The sequence below is a fragment of the Felis catus genome, chromosome A3, assembly GCF_018350175.1.
Source record: "Felis catus isolate Fca126 chromosome A3, F.catus_Fca126_mat1.0, whole genome shotgun sequence".
NCBI classification, from domain to species: domain Eukaryota; kingdom Metazoa; phylum Chordata; class Mammalia; order Carnivora; family Felidae; genus Felis; species Felis catus.
In genome coordinates this window covers 6,871,296-6,890,875 of record NC_058370.1, presented here as the reverse complement: position 1 = coordinate 6,890,875, position 19,580 = coordinate 6,871,296, and the positions used below count along the sequence as shown (strand labels likewise).

Below are 19,580 nucleotides of genomic sequence, written 5' to 3'. Positions count from 1 at the left end.
TTTGCATCCTTGACAATGATCTGTTTGGGATTAATTTCTGGAAATGAAGTTGGTGAGTCAAAGAGGATGTACCTTTACAAAGTGATCCATACTACTAAACCCTTCTATTGAACATTTTACTAACTCCTACTTTTAACCAGTTGAACATGAGACTATTTCCCCCGTATCCTTGTCAAATCTTGTTTTGCCCATCTTAAATCCTTTCCAATTTGATGGGTGATTTAGTTCAAATTCTTTTTTTTTTTATGTTTATTTATTGGTTTTTGAGAAAGAGGAGGAGAGAGCGCAAGCAGGGGAGGGGCAGAGAGAGAGGGAGACACAGAATCTGAAGCAGGCTCCGGGCTCTGAGCTGTCAGCACAGAGCCCGAAGTGGGGCTCGAACCCACAAACTGTGAGATCATGACCTGAGCCGAAGTTGGAAGCTTAACCCACTGAGCCAGCCTGGCGCCGCTCTGCTCAAATTTTTCATGCACGCATTCATCATATGGCGAATGTATATTTTTCCATCAAAATAATCAAATGCTTTATTATGAACTATAATTTCACATTTGGTTTAAAAAAGGTCTATGGTGATATAATTTACAGAGCACAAAAGTCACCTGTTTCACGAGTCCAAGTTGGTGAATTTTAGTACACTTAGAGTTGTCAGCCATCACCACGACCTCCTTTTAGGGCATTTCCATCACCCTAAAAAGAAACCGTGTGCCGGTTTAACAGTCACTCCCCATTCCCTGTGTAACCAGAATCAGTCTCTGACTGCCTGTCTCAGAATTAGAATTGCCTAGTATAGCGTAGGGTGACCTGCCCTGGTTTACCCAGGACTGATGGATTCCCAGGGTCACAGGCTGTGACCCAAACCTGAAGTCGGTCACTCAACCACAGTGTTTTCCATAAACCCAATGTTCTGGTCTCCCTTCGCCTTCCCACATTTCATCTGACCTCTGCCAACTGGAGTGGCATGATTTGGTGAGTCAGGGCAAAAACATCACTCAAAGGGAGAACCCAGGGAAATCAAGTTCTCTGAAACATTCCGAGCCGAAGACAATACAGCAACGAAGCACTCCGCAAAGAGCTCCTTCTGACTCAGAAACAACTGGCCGTCCCGGTGAAATCACTAGGACACAATGGTGATGCTTGTTATTGGATGTCCCTCACACTCAACCCATTCGATGCGGCCATAATGTTGGGAAAGAGTCAGTACTGCAGCCGTACCAAGAACCGTGGAGAGGCGAGACGGGTATCGCAGGACTCTGGGAGAAGTAACCACTGCATAAGATGTGCCACAGGACTGCCCCGCATCCTCTCGTCTCCTCCTTTACCACCCCCAGCGGGTGGGTACCATTACTCCCATTTTACCAATAAGGAAACTCAGACCCGGGCAGATGAAATCCCCTGTCCAGGGCACAAAGCTGGGATCAGAGGCAGGATTCCACCCAAGTCCCCGCCCAACACCAAAGCCGAGCTTCCCACCGTTACCCCACGGTCTCCCGGAAGCAGGGAGGACTAAAAAACCTAATTCGGAATGTAGGTAGGAGTAACTCTCTCTGAATTTACATCCGTTTCTCAACAAAGACAGAAACATAAAACCACTGTGATTTTTTTTACCCCCCAAATGTCTTCTCTCCATGAAAGAGTATTAAGTTGAAGTGGGGGACGTGGGGGTGGGGGCTCAGGGATTTGCAAGTAATAGGGACACCGATATAATTCAAAGTAAAACTGATTTAAAATTTTGCTAACATTTTTTATGTTTGCATATTTCACACTTACAGCATACCTTTAGTCTTATTTACAGTTTTGATTAAACCTATACTTTGGTACTTTACATAGTATATAAAAATATAGTTTTATGTAAATATTTCTCAGGGAGATCTGTAAAAGTGTCTCCTATAATTGATATGACATTTCAAAATACAGTCGGTGTTCCAGAATCAGATACATTTCCTGGGCCTAATGCTAGAAGGCACCTCACATTTATATTTACTAGTTTTTAATTACCTCATTATCTATAGTTGTGAGTATCTCTGATTTACCCAGACAAGAGATCTGGGGAGTAATATATTTGAAGTTACTGGATAATTTCCATTTATCTTTGCCTGAAACTTTTCTCCTTCTTAGAATAATGGGAGGGGAGAGAGAGAAAATCTCAGCCTTGTTCTCGTACCTCCAGTGGAGACAGATCCCTGTGAAACCTGCAAAACCTGGCTTGGCTGCAAAGTTGGATGGAAACTATAGTTAATGTTAGGACTTACGGATTTAAAACCTACACCACTGAAAATGAATGCAAAGACATCCAATATGTCCAATGTAGCATTAGTAGATTTCACTGGTAACTATCACCATTTAAATGGTGGTGTGGGAGAACCACTTGAACATGGCTTACGTCTACTTTACTGGTGTCTGAGAATGAGGAGGTGAGTCTCCTGGCCATAAACAATCTGTGTTTCCTGGCATCGTATGTTGTTGTCTTCTGAATGCTCTGGATTGCGGGCGGATAACTAGCAAATCATACGTTTCCGTTTTTTAAAGCCACGAAGTTTGTAGTGAGTTGTTACAGCAGATGATCAGATTTGTGAAAGCACAGAGACTGCTCGGGGACTACTGAAGTGGCTTGGCTGGAGATGCGATTAGTTTGGGCCAGGAAGTTGGTAGTGGGTTTACAGTAGGGCTTCTCAACCTTGGCACGTTGACATTTTGAGCCAGAATGCTGTCGTTGTAGGGAACTAACTGTCCTGTATCCTGCCAACCTTAAATCTTTTCCAATTTGAGGGGCAGTTTGGCTCAAATTCTCAATGCATGCACTCATCTTGTGGAGAACGGATTCTTTTTCCTGGTTCCCACCTATTATAGCACCTCCCCACGGGGGTGAGAACCTAAAATGTCCCCAGACATTGCTCAATATGCTCTGGTGGGCAAAACTGCCCTGGTTGAAGCCTTCTGAGTTAGAACTGGACGGAACACAGAAGGACAGAATGGTGGAATTAACAGGATGCGTTTTGTTTAACGCCATGTTTTCAAAAATAAACAAATAGTAGGGGCACCTGAGTGGCTCAGCAGGTTGAGCGCTGGACCTCAGCTCAGGGCACGATCTCAGGGTTTGTGGGTTCGAGCCCCACATCCTCTCGCTGTCAGCACAGAGCCTGCTTCGGATCTTCTGTCCCCCTCTGTTTGGCCCTCCCCCACTTGTGTTCTCCCCAAAACAAATAAATATCAAAAATAAACAAAAGCAACTCTGTAATCAAGTTCTATTTTTTTTAAGTTCTAGAATCATTCTCCAAGACGTAATCAAGAGCCGTCTTCCTCTAACCTGCCCCACTCCTCACCTGCCCTTTCCCTCAGTCATAGCAACCAGTTCTGTCAGTCTCGCTGTCAGTTCTGCAACTACAGGGCAGCTTCTGTCCAGGGCACACATACCTTCACAGAGCACTTGCATGGGTCTCTCTAGGACCGAGAAGGAAGAGTCCCGGAATGTGGGAAACAAACAGAAAATTTCACAGGCTCAGATCAACCGTGATCTTCCCTCTGGTTCTCCTTTTATTTTTTCCTAAATAATAGCTTTATTGAGATGTAATTCACATATCATAAAACTCATCCTTTTAAAATATACAGCTGAGCAGTTTTTAGTACATCCACAAGGCCGTGCATCTATCACCACGATCTAATTCCAGAACATTTTTATCACCCCACAAAGAAACCTCATACGCGTTAGCAATCATATCCCCGTGCTCCTCTCCCTCCAGCCCTTGGAAGCCACAAGTCTATTTTCTGTCTCTATAGATTTTCGAGTTCTGGACATTTCACATAAATGGAAACATACAATAGGCAGTCTTCTGTGTGCGGCTTCTTTCATTTAGCATAAGGTGTTCAAGGTTCACCCACGTGGTAGCAGGTATCAGTACCTCATTCCCCTTTTGCAGCTGACTTGCTCTCTGCTGTCTGGACAGACCATATTGCTTATCCATTCATCAGTTGATGGGCATCTGGGTCGTATCCATTTCCCTTTGGTTCTTATTGGTGAGTTTGTCCCCTGACGTGATCGTGTGGACTGAGCCCCTTCGAGGTAGAAACAAATTAAAACTTCCCAGCCTGACCTCTGTCTGAAGTAAAGGAAAAATTGATTCTTTGATTCAACATGTATTATTAAGCACCTAATATATGCCAGCTTTAGCGCTCTGCATTAGATCCTGGAAATACGATGATAAAAAAACAAAACCTAGCCTTTGCTCTCAGATGTTCCATCCTAGCAGGAGGAAACATGCCTGAGCAAATAGGGCAAGATGGAAACTCATTGATTCAACCTGCTGTTGAAGATCTACCACATGCAGGCACCTCGCCCAGGCTGTGTAAACGTGAACGGAGAAGAAACAGGACGTACATTTCCTACACTCGCGTTTCCCCGGGGGAAGCTCAGACACACGATTATGGGAGTGAAGAGGCTTAGGGCAGGCCACCGCAAACTATGACAAAGTAGCATATTGGTTATTTTAAATCCTTTTTCTTTTTTAAGTAGGCTTCCCACCGAGCATGGAGCCTAACCCAGAGCCTGAACCAACGACCCTGAGATCAAGATCCCACGCTCGACGTACCTGGGAGGCTCAGTTGGTTAAGCATCTTACTCTTGATTTCGGCTCAGGTCATGATCTCACGGTTTGTGAGTTTGAGCCCCGCATCGGGCTCCCTGCTGTCAGCACAGAGCCCAATTTCGATCCTCTGTCTCCCCCCCCCCAAAATAAATAAACATTTAAAAAAGAAGAAGAATTTGACACTCATCCAACTTAGACACTCAGATACCCTGCACATTGATTATTTTAAATTAAGGTTACTTGAGAAACAGCTGGTGGAAGAAGGACACACTGACCCTCCGCTCTGTCCCCCTAAAAACAGGAAATACATCTCCCATGTGAGAGGTACCGTCCCTGCACCAGGGGGTAAAGGGACATCCTTATTGCCAGAGGTAGAGAATTCAGGGCCAAGAAGGCTATCTAAAGAAACCCTGCTCAGTTTCTGCACTAATTAGTACCCAAGCCTAAGTGTCTCTGTCTTGTCAGTTCTTCACAAACTTATTATTTCTTTGTCTAAAACAGCCTGCTTTGGTTACTTCTTAGGCTCCGTATCTATGAGCCTTCCATGCGTGCAAAATTAAATTTGTGTTACTTTTTCTCCTGTGAATCTTTGTGCGAATTTAATCGCTAGACCAGCCAAAAGAACCATGAGAACAGAGAAGACTTTTCTCCTCCCAGACAGCAGGTTGTGCTGAGGGCTATAATAAGCGTCTGAGCGGCAATCTTTGGGAGAAGGCAGTAGGGAGAATAAAGAAAGGGAGAAAAGCCTTCAGAGAGGAGGAGCACTTTGAATTGGCCCCTGCAGAGCACTCACATCTGTGGAAGGAAGAGGGTCGGGTGCCCTTGTGTTGAAGAGCACAGGCCTCACCTCATCCCCACCAGCCTTAGTCTGGATCTAGGACTCCTTCCACATGGCTCATAGTCTTGCTTTTGTCCTGTGTCCCTTTTGGTGTCTGTCCCCTCCTACCCATCACCACCAAGTCTTCTGGCTCTCACGACTTGTCTCCTCTTTGATCTGTCTGGACGTAGAAGGCTGCCATGCTCACCAGACCTTAACCCTTCTCTTGTAACTGTCCCAGAATTGAACAGCCCGGGTGTTCCTTTGTTTGGGCGTAGCCTCACCTGGGTCCTCGGTGGACAAGAAGGAGGCAGCCGTCACATCTCAGAGAGGAGGGGATCCAGGGGGCCACCCTAATCAAAGCCCTCGCACCCTCTACTTCTCCAGTCCTGCCTAGGAAGCATGCTCTGGAGGCAGACATCCTGGCCCAGGATCCCAGCTCCATCAATGAGTTGGGCAAGTTAGTTAAGGCTCAGTGTTCTCACATGAAATATGGAAATCAAATTTAATCCCTGGATACCTGTTCTAAATCAGATCATCTTAGGTAAACACCCCTCATGAGGCTGGCATACAGCAGGCACTTGATAAATGTTAGTGCTTAGTTCCTATTAAGCTTCCATAGCTTTTATGGGGTTATCTTTTTCAGTGTTTTTCGTTTGTTTGTTTGTTTGTTTGTATTTGCTTTTTTGTTTTTGAGAGAGAGAGAAAGAGACAGAGCATGCACAGGGGAGGGGCAGAAAGAGACAGACAGAGTCTGAAGCAGGCTCCAGGCTCTGAGCTGTCAGCACGGAGCCTGACATAGGGCCCAAAACCACGAACCGTGAGATCGTGACCTGAGCCCATCGGACACTTAGCCAACTGAGCCACCCAGGTGCCTCTGTTTCCATGGCTTTGAAACCCAGCACCAAGAAGCTACAGAGACGACATGGGCCTGAACATATTGAAAATAGTATCCCTTTCTTTTAGAACTCAAGACACAATCACTATTTACAGGATAATATTTAGATGTTGTGGCAGCATTTAATCTTAATGATCTGTGGACACGAATAAATGAAGCTTAACAACCAAAGCAAGTTGAGCCCCAGTGTGTCTTCTATACTTGGGCATACTGTCGATTCATACAATCGACAAACAAACATACATACAAACACGGCCAGCACCGACACCATTGCCCCCCACGTTCTCCTACAGCATTTCGGGTTTACAAAACACAGCCTGCCTCCTGCCTGATTTCCCAGGAGAGCAGGAGACCCAGAACCCCAGGGCCTGGATATTCTTTAACATTCTCCTCCCCTGCCTGACCACAGTCCCTTTTGGAATATAGGTAACTAAAGAGCCATCCACGTGCCAAGGTGGAGTACTTCTCTCTCTAAGACACTCAGTGCCTTCTGCTCCCCTGCCGTGGCCCCTGTGGTGACCCTTTGGCCAATGAAGTACAGCCGGGAAGATGTGTGGTCCCCGAAGTCACACTGCATAGGTCCAGATTCTGGTTTGGCTTTGCCCAGCCAGGCAACTTTGTGCAAGCTACCAACCTCTCTGTGCCTCAATTTCCTTACCTGCAAAATGGGGCAGTTTCAGAATATACTTTGTTTTAAGTTTACTCATTTTGAGAGAGATAAAAAGCACAAGCTGGGGTGGGGCAGAGAAAGAGGAAAAAGCAAGAATCCCAAGCAGGCTCTGCACTGACCACGCAGAGCCCAATGCAGGGCTTGAACTTGCAAACTGTGAGGTTATGACCTGAACCAATAACAATAAACAGCAATAACCACAGCGCATAACCAATAAACAGCACACCACAATATACTTTGTTATTACATTCCTTCAGCGTTGACAGGGGGGTTGAACTAGACAACAGTGTGTAAGGACAGTGCTCAAATGTTAGCACTTCCTCTTTTCCCCACCCAAATTCCATCAGAGCCTAGAACAAGCCTTACAATGACACAGTCGACTCTCAATCACATATTCACAGCCTCTTTTTCCCTGATGACGAAGGGTCTGGGGCACTATCTGAAGCAGGATTTTGGTATCTCTCTAGAAATGTCTCAAGAGGAGCAATAAAGAAAGAAATGAATTCTTGGAAGGAAGGAAGGAAGGAAGGAAGGAAGGAAGGAAGGAAGGAAGGAAGGGAAAATGAAGGAAAGAAGGAAAGAGGGAAAGAAAGAAAGAAAGAAAGAAAGAAAGAAAGAAAGAAAGAAAGAAAGAAAGAAAGAAAGAAAGAAGGAAGGAAGGAAGGAAGGAAGGAAGGAAGGAAGGAAAGAAAGAAAGAAAGAAAGAAAGGAAGGAAGAAAGAAAGAAAGAAAGAAAGAAAGAAAGAAAGAAAGAAAGAAAGAAAGAAAGAAAGAAAGAACATCTTTTGGGTTTCTGGAAATAATCTTCACCGATATTAGCAAAACAAGGCAGAGTTCATCCACACTCCATTCTTTAAGATGGTCAGGTTCCAAGCGGCTATGCAGTATTGGGGGGGGTGGGCCTAAATGCCATCCAAATTATCTGTCTTATTTTATTTCAAGTCATACTGAAGTGAAAAATATTTTTACACAAAGCACAGTAATTTATGCAGCAACCGCCACATAATGATCAGGTTCAATAACAGATAATTATATAGAAAGTACTTAAGTGCTAACTATGTACTTTTAAAATGTTGCAAAAGTAGGTTCATAATTAAATTATAATTACAAGTAAAAATCAAGACAATGATTATTCCCTGAGAAATTTGCACATTTTTATTTCCAGGATTGCAGGCAGCTTCTCTCACACTCTGATTCATTTCTTTTGTTGGTAGCTCCTCTCCGATCCAACTCGTTTTGCATGATGGATTTCAAATTTAAAATTAACTAAAATTATCTTGCAGATTACTAATTACCATATACAGTGATTTCAATAGAATAGCTGGGTTGCCATTAAAAAGCAGTTTGTGAACATATGAGTTTGAAATTGTCTAAGATTTATAGTGAGGAGAGGGAGATTACTGGCTGATCATCTAATAGAAATTTAGCCACTGGCGGAAATTGAGAAAGTCCTAATACAAGTTATGAACTACTTATGGGGGTTGGGGGCACATAGCCGTGAAAATGGCAAAGCTACAAACTTTCTAGAATTGTGTATCACTGAGAACTCGCCCATTTGCAAGTGAAAGAAACATACCCAATTGGCCAAAGGAAAGAGAGAGTGTGAGAGACAGAGAAACAGAGATAGAGACAGAAAGGAGGAGGGGGAAGGCAAGGAGGAGATGACCTACAGTAAGGGAGGGAGAGGGGAAGAGATTCATTGATTCATAAGTTCAAAAAGTTTAAGTATAACTTCACCCCAGGACTGCCTAGATCCAGAGTCTGAAATAATATCATTAGGGTTTAACTTCTTGCTCCGTGCAGCCCTCAACCCAGCATCCCTCTGCAGTCACTTTTCTCTCAGCCACACACTCTCCACATGGTGGAAAATGGCTGCCAGCAGCACTAGACTCACATCCTCAAAGCGGAAGAAGCCCATTGGAAGATGAAGGCTTCTTTCCCAAGAGTTTCAGCCAAAGTCTCAGGTCTTAATCTCATTGGTTCAAAGGAAGTAAGTCCCTTCCCTGGACCAATCTCTGCAGTAATCAGGGCAATGCTGTACTCTGATTGGCCAAATCTGGAGCTAAGGGGGAGTCATGCATTTATATGGTCATGAACTTACTAATATTTAGGGGGTGAGATTCCTGAAGGAAAACTGAGCTGTTGCTTCCAGATGTAACAGGAAGAGATGACTGGATGCCTAATGCTCTCTGGATGAACAACCAACTGACCAGACTTTGTCCCCCTTCTCTACTCTGGCCCTGCATCTTAATTAGATAAAGGAACTTCCATCTCTGCTCATCTATTCCTTGCCCTAGAATGAGGACTCCCGTCATTCAGTCAAATCTAGGCATTTGATTTGACTCCTGTCAATCAGCCAACATATGCTTTACAACATGGGCCAGAGAAATTCTCTACATGCAGATCTGATCATGGTAGCATCTCTCCATCAACACCTCTAACCCTAACTTTTTACTATTTGAACATATGAAAAGTAGAAGAAATAAAACAGTGAGTTTCCAAAAATCATCACTTAGCTTCAGAAATTATAGCTATTTGCCAACTCGGTCTATAACCTCCATCCTCTGCATTTATTTATTTATTTTTTAACCAGAGAATTTTGAAGCAAATTCCCAGTATTCCCATTCTAGGTTCTGTGGCTGGCCTAACAGTTAAATTGACACACAATAGATGAACAGGAAAAAAAAAAAACCACATTTAATTTTGTATGTAGGGAAGCCCCACGAAGACATGAGAGGTTCCCTGAAGGTCAGGTAACTGAGGCTTATACACTATCCTGAACTAAGGAGGAGGGGGCAGGGGTCTGGAGGCTCAGGGGGAAGGGAAGACATTTCACAAGAAGATGAGAAGAGCAGATATTTGGTAAACAAATGTTTGCCAGGCCATGCAGATAAGCCTTCCTGATGTAAAAAGTTAGTTTTGGTGATAGCTCTCTTCCTGGTACAGGTCCTCTGTGTCAATTCTTTTAGGCAGTAAGGGGGAAGTCTGAGTCGGCCTGGCCTTGATTGTCTTGAGCTCTGAGTAATCCACATGCCAAAGTGGGACATTCTGGGCCTGTGTAGCCTGAACCCCCTCCAAAGCTTCTCTAAAACGTGAGCTCTTGACCAGCGCGCTGATTAGGCATTGAATCTTTTGTTCCGGAGAAGAAATACAAAGAGGGGGGTGGTGGTGGTGATGTTTCCTAAGTTTTCACTTTGAACTTAAAAAGATTTGGATATTTCTTTTCAACAGACGACGATCTCCTTTCGTGTGATTCTCAGCCCCCCTTCTTCGGGGCCAGTGGCACGACATTCTGTTGTGTTCTCGTTAGACAGCAAATATTGCCAATGTAGATTAGTCACAATAAATTACCAAACTGAAATTTAATTAAATATATGCGGGGCACCCAGTCACCCTCAACTGCTTCCTCACATGTTGATATGGTGTAAAATGACTCTAGAGCAAGTTTTCTTGTAACAATTAACTAATCTGTTCATTTGTTTCCAGTTTATCCTAATTACAAAGCAGCATTAACATGCCTTAGCCCAAACAGCAAACAACAGTATTAATGAGAGGATAATTCCTACAATTTGGGGAAGATTGTACAAACAAGTTGGAATGCCTGCTAAATCTCTACTCGTGTTCAAACACACTTCATCAGACTTATCAAAACAGCAAATCAAGCTACCACTTAAAAATAGTTCAGTTCAAGCAGCCATACTCATCAGAATATTCATTCGCTTTGAAGAATAACACTCAGTGCAATAGCTTTTAATCAGTTCTAGGACACTCTAACCTCGGGGGTTCTGGGCAAGCGATGTCTTTATTATGCTTCCATGAGATCACTGGGCTTCCCAATTGAATTTGAAATCCATTTGCTGCACAAAGATGTGTAAAGATCAAATGCCAGGTAATGTCCTCGGCCAAGAACAATTAGCAAACTCAGTTCTTTGCCACTTCTTTTATCAAGGAGAATCATTGGTCTGCTTTAAGGGATATGTTCAGTCTCTATGAAGATCGCTTGAACGCTTCGGTGGGCACGAGCAGATTCTACATGTTCAGAAATCCCTAAGAATGAGTGACCTACACAGAGTTCATGACAAGGAACCAAACTCAACCACCATTTCCGTGAGCAGATATATTAAATAGGTTCATAAGGAATAATTTCAGGGATCATAGCAAAATTGATTTACATTTATTAAACATCAAAATTAAGGAAATAGAAAAAAAACAAAGCTATCCTCCAAGCCACGGACTAAGTTGTTTTACCTGTGTGTTCTCACTCTACCTTTAAACCAACAGAGATCGGTACTATTGTCATCTACACTTAACAAATCAGACCAGGGGTCAGAAAACCACAGCCCATGGTCTGAATCTGGCCCACCAACTATTTTTCTTTATATTTTAAATAAAACTTTATTGTAACACAGCCACGTTCATTCCCTTACGTATTGCCCAGGACAGCTTTCTCCGCCTGAGGGCAGACCCGAATAGCTGAGGGAGAGCCCATCTGGCTCACAAAGCCTCAGATGTTTATTCCCTGGCCCTTTACAGAAAAGTGTGCCAAATCCTAGACTATGCGTAGGAGGCTCAGAAGAGAAGACATAAATTACAAACTGGCTTCAGGTCTACAGAGACAGGATGCGAAATTAAGACAGCGGTAATTTTGTTTGCTTAATGCAGAGATCTGTGTTTTTAAGGCCAGTGAGGGCAGGGAGACTTCAGATTCCCAAAAGCTATTTTGAAATCTCTGACTCTTCCCTCCCCACGGCACTGGGGAGCTTCATCCACACGAACTTGTCCAACCCCCCCGGCACCTTTCCCAACTTCTTGCCAGGCTTTCTCACCAAACTCTGGAGCTGGTGATTTGATGATTTGCTCTCTGACTCTTATTTCCTCCCTTGGCTCCTTCAACGTGGCGTCTTTTCTGCTACTGACTCAGTCTCTCATCTCCCAGCGGGACCGTGACTCCGGTTTCAGTCTGCACACCAGATTTTGGCCACCAGCCTGAGAACGCTCTCGTCACTGCCCTTGGCCTGCCCTTGGCTTCTTCCTCCCCATCTTGGTGCTGACGGCTCAGATGGCCACCACCGCACCACGAGAGTCCACGTCGAACACCAATCACAGAGACATGTTTTTCAGTGTATTTTTTAAAAAGAAGCTTAAATTTTCTAAGTGCCTTCCCTGGCTGACCATGTCCTGATGGCAATCACATCGATTTTGTCCCACCTAGACGCTTGCACACCATGCCCTTCTGCATGGTACTCAACAACCACATAATACTCAAAAGGAGATGGGAGTTGGCTAAGGGACAGAGACCAGCCATGTGTAGTAACCTTGAAACTCACTGCTTAAACATGACTCAATGACAAATCCTCCTGTTCGAGACCTACTGTGACTTTATAGACATTATGCTATCGTTGTTCCAACTTCCTCTTTTAGCCAGCCCTCCACTTACAACTCTCAGAACCTTTAGTCTGGGGATTACATCCTCCTCCCTTGCCCTAACACTTCCGCATCTTGGTGTTCTCTCGAAGTGTAACTTGTTGACCTCCTAAATCATCTACTCACAGAAGCCCTAACTTCCTCACCATACATCTTGAGAGAACAGATCTTCTCTTTTCAGCCACTGGTATATTAGGAAAGGAGAAAATCATGGGTTCAAATTCTTCTGGAATAAAAAGGCCATGTCTCCCTTCATCTTTTATCATAGAGGACCACATACAGAAACCTTGAACAACTCCACTTTACGAACAATGCAAGAAATTTTCAAGGACGAGTCTGATATTACATGATTTTTTGCCACTTATGCTTAATGGCTTCACAACCCACCCAGTGGAAGGGGAAACACCACTAGTCCTGTCCTGAGACAGGACGCTTGCTCCCTGAATCCGTTGCCCATGAGAGTGATGAGTTGGTGATAGCAGGGTGGTAGTCTGCCCCCAACAGCTATCATAGTGCCTGGCACCTAACAGGTGTTCAAAAACTACATATACAACAAATGAGTGAATGTAGTAGGAATCAAAATGGAAGCTTTGGCTTCAGAGCTAAGACATAGAGAGAACATGGATCAACTCTAGTGCCCATTGGTACGGCAATGACTACAGAAACTGTGGCGTTGCTCACGGTATAGAATGTGGAGCTGTTTAAAGAAATGGGAGATATATAATAGGTCTACATAATAATAGACCATACAGAAGAGGTAACTCACATATACACATATATTATTACTTTTCCTAGGTCTATAATTGAGTGGGGGGATAGAACATAAGTTCTAGGACATGAATGGCATGATGACATATATATAAACACAAAAATTTTGAATTCTATATAATTTTTTGTGTAACGTATATGTACACAGATAACATCTAGAGGTGTATTCCTAACAACAGTTACCTCTTAAGGAGGGGGAGAGTGGGTCAAAGGAGACAAGCTTTATATGTCATGTTTTATTTGTTATATAGAGAACATTTGTCTTCCTTAGGCAATTAAAATCACTTTTTAAAGAGCAGTAAATGGCGGGCACCTGGGTGGCTCAGTAGGTTAAGCGTCCAACTCTTGATTCCAGCTCAGGTCTTGATCTCACGTTTCGTGAGCCTGAGCCCCACATCTGGCTCGGCACTGTCAGTGCTTGGGATTCTCTGCCTCCCTCCCCCCCCCCAATAAATAAATAAACAAACAAATAAACAAACAAACTTTAAACAGCAGTCAATGGGAGATGATCACACAGGCCTCTCTGGTTCAGCTCCATTATCAGAAGACCTGCTATCAATAGGCAAAGACAGGGCTGCCCCATACAAAGCCCCTATCTGTGCTCAGCCTTCCCAGAACCTCTCTGATCTTTCCCTCCGGCTTACTCACTCCTCCCAAGCCTCTTGCTCTGTCGAGTGTCTCTCATTTCTATCCCACCGACTCATGCCAGCTTCCACTCGCCCTCTCTGCCCACCCCTGTCTGTCTACACACACCCCCAGGATCCCAGTACCCAACCCCGCCAAGCTTCCAGAAGCCATTAATCCAAGGGGAGGGTATGTGGTTCTAACAACACCATGCACATGGCGAGACCAAAATGTGAGCAACGGTGATTTGCTAAAACATAAAAAGCACTGAGTTCCTTTTCTAGGTATTTATTTTCATGCATTATCCCACTTAATCTTGACAACGACCTCTTGAGTCATTCCTATTAGCACCACCGCTTTGTAGAGGAGGAAACTGATCACAAGGTGACAGGATCTGTAACTAGCAAAGTAGGCTTTCAAATCCACGCAATCTCACTCCAGCGTCTTTGCCCTTAACCATCACTATTTTGCACTGTGCTGGTCCCAAGAAGAAGCAGAAGCTAAGGCAGGAACCCGCAGGACAGGTGTGCGGGGCAGAGGTCAGATGCGTCACGTTGAGCCACAGTAAAAGAGACGATTTGGAAGCTAGATTGAGAAAGAGCAAAAAAAAAAAAAAAAAAAAAAGAGCTACACTAAGGTGTTTGGATGTTGTTTATTAGCAAGGTGAAGCCACGAAAGGCTTATGAATCAGGTGGTATTATAAATCCTGTGCTTCAGGAAGATTAACCTGGTACAACGGATTGGAGAAGAGACACAGAAAGAGACCATTTGGAAGTCCTCTATTAAAGTAGCCCAAGCATGACGTGATAAGGGCTTAAACTTGCTGGCAGAAAGGAAGGATGAGTTTGAGATTACTTAAAAAGAGCACCTTTCCTCCGTATTTTGTCCATTCAGTCTTTATGTTGCAAGTTTGTATTTTTCCTCCAAGGGTACACAAAGCTACCCACCGACCCCCCCCACCCCCCCCCACCCCGCTGCTTTTGGAATTTGCTCCAATCCTAAATCCCTTCCACTATATTCAAACTTTGCTGTGCTTAACATTAAGCTGTGGTGCAGTCATATATTACGATGCCTGAGAAATATTCTCAAGGGCTCCAGTGCAAAAGGAAGTTGGTGATTCAGAGCAGGGAGCATTAAGGTTAATTACCTAATAATTTACTACAGTGAGTGCATCTGGAGACATTTTGATTTTCACTAATTGTGGTGTTAAACAAAGTAAACAACACTTTGTTCATCTTCCAGCTGTGGAAATGTGTCAAGGGGAACCTTTCCTGTGATTTATAACCCCTTGGTTTACCCTTGAGCACAGGCCACTTGATGGGAAGTTGGAAAGACCAATGGTTTTGCAGGCTCCATGGATTGGTTTAGTAAAGATTTCCCTTAATGTGACTGTAAGCTGACCAGCCTTTGCTCCACCGCTGGCTGTGACATTCAGAGAAACCAGGCACGAGCAATGCTAATGTGATTTGATGAGTCTTGGAGCAGCTGTTGTTAGTACGATCACCCTCTGTGCATGGGGGAAGGTTTAAGAAGGAGGGTGGGATGAGAACGCTAGAACAGGAACAGTTAGAATAAAATGGTCCAAGCGTCCTCCTCTCCATCTAACAAGAGATGAGCAGTACTACTCTAGGAATTATTGTGTGACTTAAATGTGATACCTCATTTCTATGAGGGCATCTGAGAGTTTTGCAAACCCAACACCCTTCCTACTTCCCTCGATTTTCTCTTACCAAATTCACTTTTCTTCTTCTCTCAGCCTGAATAATTTGAATGGGGACTGACTCCCCATCTCTGGCTTCAAAGACAGACATTTCACCTCACCTTGGCCACAATGAGTCAGTTTAAGGGTGCACACGTCACCCGATCCAGACCAATTGAGCCAAATAAGGCCCAACTTAAGTTACCTTATTTACTTTTCAGCAAAAGAGGAATGTTCAGTCTAAATTACTAAAAGAATTGGACACCAGATCAGAACAGACAGCAGCCACATCACCACCACAAGAGGAAACCCCAGTTAAGGAAGTCAACCAGATGAACGCCCGATTAAGGAGGCCAACCAGAGGAACCCAGACCAAGGCCCTGAAAGGAGGAAGATTGGGTTCTTACGACAGAGTTTCTGGATCCAACCATACCTGAAGCTAGAATATACTGAAACTCTGTGTTTCATAAACCAATAAATTACCTTCTGTGCTCATGAAAGTCGAAGCAAGGCTTTTGGAACTCGTAGCCTGCAGAGTTCTGGTACTTTAAGCAAAGCTTTAACATAGTTTGTGATACATTAGACAGCACATAAAACTACTTCTTACTCCTGAAGGCTCCGATACTCAGCCCAATTCTAAAGCCATGTTTATTTTCCAGATTAAAATAGCAGAGGTCCATGGAAAGGGGATCCATTTCCTAGTTTCTGAGGTGGTTCAAAATCAAACAAATTCTCCTAATTTAGATCACCTCTTTGAAATAATAGAAAGGCCCAAAGGTGTTTAAAGTAGCAGTAATCTGGGGAGAGGGAAGTAGATTAAAAGCAACAAAGGATCTTGGCCTTTGGTCAGATGCCTGGTGATCTAGAGGCCATTCTGTCCTGGCAATGTCAGCCTAGCCATTGCTAGTACAGAATTTAATCTCCTCGAGGACGGGTACTTTGTTCATTTATGCCGTCATAGTATAAAGTTTCACACATTCCATTTCTTACCTTTCAGAGCTCATTCCTGTCGTCAGCTCTGTACAATAACCCATAAGACACACATCCTCTGACCACGGTAGTATTTGGAGCTCCACTTTCCAGATGAGGAAGCCAAAGCTGTAAGAGATGAAGTGAACAACAAAGTTTCATGCCATGCCCCAATCATTTGCTCAATTTGCTTACTTACCACCACCCCCCGCCCGGGACAACTATTTAGCCTTTTGGAATCTCTCGTCCCTCATCCCTGATATTACCATGACAACATTCCCCACCTCACTAGCTCCTGCAGTTTTAAAGATGACGATGGATATAAGCACATCTAACACCAAGCCCCGATACAAAGGAAGAGTCTAGCAATGCTTGTTAACTTGGAATCTGTGGGCATGAATCGAACACCTGAGATGAAAAAAGTGTTGACTGGAAAGTTCTTCCTGGAAGACCTCATGTGATACACACTAGAAGCGTGTCAAGAATATTCTAGGTGGCCTATTGGCATCAGCAAAAAATCAGAAGTGATCAAAAGATCTGCCCATAGACAGACACAGCAAAGTAAGCACACCCCCACGCGACAGAATTCTACCAAGCAACTAAATAAAAAGTTAGGCGATAAAGGGGTGCCTGGGTGGCTCAGTTGGTTAAGCATCTGACTTTGGCTCGGGTCGTGATGTTGGGGTTGTAAGTTCGAGCCCCACATCAGGCTCTGTGCTGGCAGCTCAGAGTCTGGAGTCTGCTTCAGATTCTGTCTCTCTCTCTCTCTCTCTCTCCCTCTCTCTCTGCCCCTCCCTTGCTCATGCTCTGTCTCTCCCTCTCTCTCAAAAATGAATAAACTTAAAACAAAATTTAAAAAACGTTAGGCAATGCAGTACACCCTGATACAGCAAGATCTAGAAGACATATTTTTGAGCAAGAAAAAAACAGTGACAATTATATGCATAAGAGAATAAGCAACACAGATTTGCAAAAGACATGCCTGTCTCCTTCCAAAGAATATACATGGAAATGCACTTGAAGAAAGGTTTGCAAGAACACACACAACACCAATGTTTCAAGTACTAAATTGAGTGCAAGGGTCAAAAAAAAGAAGCCAGTGCTATCTACTATATTTTAATTCTTAACAAAGAAAATCTGACCGTGAATTACCGATGCAACTAAAAATTAACAACAAGGAAACACTTGAGGCGGTGGAAAGTAACCTCAGGTTGTTTCTAGCTAAAGATTACCTCCTTGATCTACACAGCGCTAAAATAACTAAGAATAAGTAGGAAAAAGACACATCCAACCACTTGCTGAGATCAAAAACAAAAGGGTGAGAAACAAGCTGATTGACTGAATTCTTTTTGCTTTAAAATTTTCATTTTATTTTATTATTATTATTGTTGTTGTTGCTTTGAGCTGGCTGTGTCCCATATACACAGTGCAATTATCTTGCCTCAAAATATCATCACTCAGTGGAATGATCTCACCACGTGAAAAACAGGTTTGGCACAATCGTTGCATATTGTTGGGAAATTATCATCAACTTTCTTTTCTCTCGAAAAAAATTTTTTCACAATGACACTGATGAGTTCTGTTGTTTTCCATATAATACTTTAACCCAGTTTAAATCCATAGTCTGCATGAAGTCCTTGAAGAGTGACATTAATGGAGGAAATATCCTTATAAGACAGAGCGCCGAATCCAAAATACGATTCTGCAGGACTTACCCCACGTGAACAAGTGCAGATTCCCCCAGCGCTCCCCAAGCAACTTGCTCTTAGCTGCCCCGCACATACCCCTGCTGTGCGGTATATGAGTTTCTACTCTCATAAACCCTGCTTCTGGAGCCCCAGATCACATGGGCCACTTTGCAGAAGGGGCTCCAAACCCACATGGCAGTTTATTCTCTCCCCTTGCCTGACTCTGCCCATTCTACTGGCTTTGGATACCATGTTTTGGCTGCACAAATGTATTTCTTTAGTCCAAATCCCCTTTCCTGAATCTTCCGTTCATATGCCCATGGCTTCTTTGGCATCTTTACTTGGATGATACGTGTGTATCTCAAACTTAACACGTTCAGAATGTAAACTGTGATTTTTTTCTCTCCTCAATCTCTCCTTGTTTCCCTTATCTTAGTAAGTGGCCCCAACATCCAAAAGGTGAGAGTCATCTCTGACTCCACGGTGTCCCCTATGTATCGCCCATATTCACAGGCCCTACTGGGTTGACCTCCAAAGTGTCTCTCAAATCCATCCGCTTTCCTTCTTCTGCACTATCACCAGGAGGGAGGGAGCCACCACTGCCTCTCACCTGGTCTAGGGCCATCCCTCCCCACCTTCTTCCCATTCATCCTTGCCCCCCTCTTTCATACGGTGTCACTCCTCAGGAGCTCCCCTCTATTTGCTACATGGGATGCTACCCGATTCATGAATCATTTAATCCAGCCAATTAGATCTTCAAGTGAAAAGAAAAAACAGAACAAAACACAGTATCACTCCTCTGCTTCTAATGTCCTCAAAGACTTTCCACTACACCTACCTTAAAACCCCAGCTCCTCACTGGAGGCAGCAGGACGAGAGCCTGTATAAACCCCAGACCGCAACATACATCCTGCTCCCTGACGTCAGCACACTGTAATCTATAATGTTCTCAAAAACAATCTCTTCTCCCTGGATTTTTACATCCCTGGTTCTTTTTTGCCCTTCCCTATCACCTCCACATAGAGCCTTCCACAACGCCCTTTAAAAAAATTTTTTTAATTTTGTTAATCTTTATTTTTGAGAGAGAGAAACAGCGCGTGAGCGGGGTGGGGGGGGGGGGAGGAACAGAGAGAGAGGGAGACACAGAATCCAAAGCAGGCTCCAGGCTCTGAGCTGTCAGCACAGTGCCCGACGCGGGGCTTGAACCCACGGACCGCGAGATCATGACCTGAGCCGAAGTCAGTCACGCGACTGACTGAGCCCCCCAGGTGCCCCACAACCACACCCTTTAAACTAGGCTCCACCTGTTGGAAAAACCACTTTGTCTCCTTCGTACCACCAGTCACAAACTTTATTTACACTACCCTCGTGTTTATTTCCTTATCCATCGCTCCCACAAGAGCAGGAATCTTCTCTAGGTTATTTATGGCCGTAGACCCACTG

General features: G+C 43.9%; 1 protein-coding gene across 1 annotated transcript in view; it reads right to left on the bottom strand.

The window, feature by feature from the left end:
• Positions 1 to 19,580, bottom strand: part of CBLN4 (cerebellin 4 precursor) — a 219,608-nt gene that overhangs the window by 138,701 nt on the left and 61,327 nt on the right. Inside the window, exon 4 of the transcript XR_006595038.1 lies at positions 16,471 to 16,578. The gene's annotated coding sequence lies outside the window, so the exon portion shown is untranslated. The remainder of the gene's footprint in view (positions 1 to 16,470; positions 16,579 to 19,580) is intronic.